Here is a 2,233-nt window from a genome sequence, read left to right as displayed (position 1 = left end):
TTGAGTTGATGAATAATTGAAAGCTCTGCTGAGCTGAAAGCAAATGAGACTATAAAGACTCCATGATTGCTTGATGGCTCTGAACAAGTCCTGGAAAGGACAGACAGTCTTTAAGCAACCTGTGATGTGGCAATATTCCACAGAGCAATAACAGCCATAAGAATTTTTAAAAAGCAAACATCTAAAGGCGCCAACTATACAAGACTGCTTCTAAGTAATGGATTTTGAGTTTTAAAATTACAAATACATTTCAAAGACAGCATCTTTACATTTTCTGTGTAAACCCAAGAAACGTAGTACATGATTTTTTTTGTTCCGATTTAATAAAAATGTTTATGCCAATCTAATCCGGCCAGGACTTTCAGAATTGACAGGTACAGGCCAATGTAATTTAAACTATTTTGGGAGTATTTCTTTGACCAATCAGACTCCACATTTTTCCAAACCTCCAACTGACCTAGCATGCAAAGCTGTAATTGTTTGAATGATTTTTGGATAGTCCATATAGACGGATAAAAGAGGAACCCCAGCAAATAACTTTCTCACATGCACTAGATTGTTGTCGTGTGGATTTAGAGCCTTGTCAAAGCAGTCATAAGTCTCAGCGACACTCTGTCATCCTCTCTCCTCCCTTCCCTCCCCTGCTCAGGGTTTTATCCACTCTACAACTACATTAGCAGTTGATTTGGGTGGAATGGATCTCCCTCCTCCCATCCCCGCCTATTCCCATTGGCTGCGACTGGCCCTCAGCCCAGCCCACCTGCTCGGCGGCGCTCCCCTTAATGTGACTGGCCGAGGATGATGGATCACCTCTTGTCACTTCCACCTCCTCTTCCAATCAACAACCACCCATGGAAATTGATTGTTCTAATTTGCTCTCATTATTATTATGATATTAAGCACAATATACAGACACAGCTCACTGTCAGATCTGGGCAGTGGCGTCATTAGTTACTGGAGCTGGAGAATATGCCTCGGCGGGATTTCTCCTTGCAGACAGTGAGATGTAAAGGAATCAGCGAGCACAAGAGAAACACATTGCTTTTCTTAATAAGATTTGCCGCGCAGACCCTCGCTGAGGTGATGTAGCATCTAATTAAGTTCAAATACGAGCATCTGGGAAAGAGACTAGGGAAGATATGATTAAGTTCCTCCATGTTAAGAGTGGGAGATGCAAAAAAAAAAAAAAAAAGAGTCAACTCTTATCTTAGTTTCAGCAAATGATGCAAATACGCCTGAGGATTTATATTAGGGACAAGTGGGGCAGTGCCCTACTAGATCCAGCAGATGGTGCTTGGTGATTAAATTGGGAAATGATAGCATTCAAATAATGTGCTCTCACAATCTGTGTTGTTTTGGAGTCATTTACTCTTCAGTTGATGTTTAAATTTGATCACGTTTGCGTTCAATCTCTCTGTCCTTAATAGGCCGTTTATGACAGCATAGTGGGCTTTTAAACGAGCTATAAAATTAGGAAGTGACTAGAAAATATAATGCTTGTGGTCTGTGCTTGAGTAGAAGTGCAGGGAAAAAACAGACTCTGAAATGTCCTAGTTCAATACAAAAGTGAAAATTATTGATCGAACTGTCATTAAAGGCATTTTAAAAGCTGTTTTCCGCTTTTATTAAGTTATATCATGTTCACACTGAGAAAAAAACACTGTTGTAGCTGTCAAATGATTCTCTTAAATAAAGCCATGGATGGGAAATATCCTGCCTCTCCAAATCTGTTACATCATTGTCTTCACTGCTTTCTGGTATTTTGCTATTGCAACTGTCCTTTTTCTAAATTAGAATCAATCCATTTATTGTTCGGAATTAAGTTTACCTCTCTGTATGCTTTTTTTTTTTTTTTTACATCTGCAGAATATGACAAATAATAAAGCAAACCTATTTTGCTCATTTCTGACAAGTTGCCAGGAAACAAAATACAGAAGAAAGTATGGATACCAGAAGTACAATAACAAAATATTTATACTTTTTTCCTCCACATCACGACACAAATGGGAACATTTTAGGCATTCAGCATTGTTGTCAAGAAGTCCCAGGCAAGGTGTGGAGTGAGTTATGCTCTCCCCATGCTTAGGGTTAGGGTAGGGTCCATGGATTCGAATTTGAATGGTTGTTTGTCTGGTGTGACTTTCTGCACCTGCGACCTGACAAGAGGTACACAAAAAAATCCAAGGCTGTTTGCAGTTTTAGTTTTACCGAAAATCCCAGAGCACTATTTGTT

The 2,233-nt window shown here is 39.4% G+C and overlaps 1 long non-coding RNA gene across 1 annotated transcript in view; it reads right to left on the bottom strand.

Annotated features, from left to right (window-relative positions):
- Positions 1–1,926: 1,926 nt before the first annotated feature.
- LOC148399034 (uncharacterized) overlaps positions 1,927–2,233 on the bottom strand; it is a 1,010-nt gene continuing 703 nt past the window's right edge. The window contains exon 3 of the long non-coding RNA XR_015858218.1: positions 1,927–2,156. This is a non-coding gene — a long non-coding RNA (uncharacterized LOC148399034). The remainder of the gene's footprint in view (positions 2,157–2,233) is intronic.

This window comes from Syngnathus floridae, chromosome 4 (assembly GCF_059516105.1).
Source record: "Syngnathus floridae isolate MCC-2025c chromosome 4, RoL_Sflo_1.0, whole genome shotgun sequence".
NCBI classification, from domain to species: Eukaryota; Metazoa; Chordata; class Actinopteri; order Syngnathiformes; family Syngnathidae; genus Syngnathus; species Syngnathus floridae.
The sequence above is the reverse complement of the archived record's forward strand: the minus strand, read 5'-3'. Positions and strand labels throughout refer to the sequence as shown.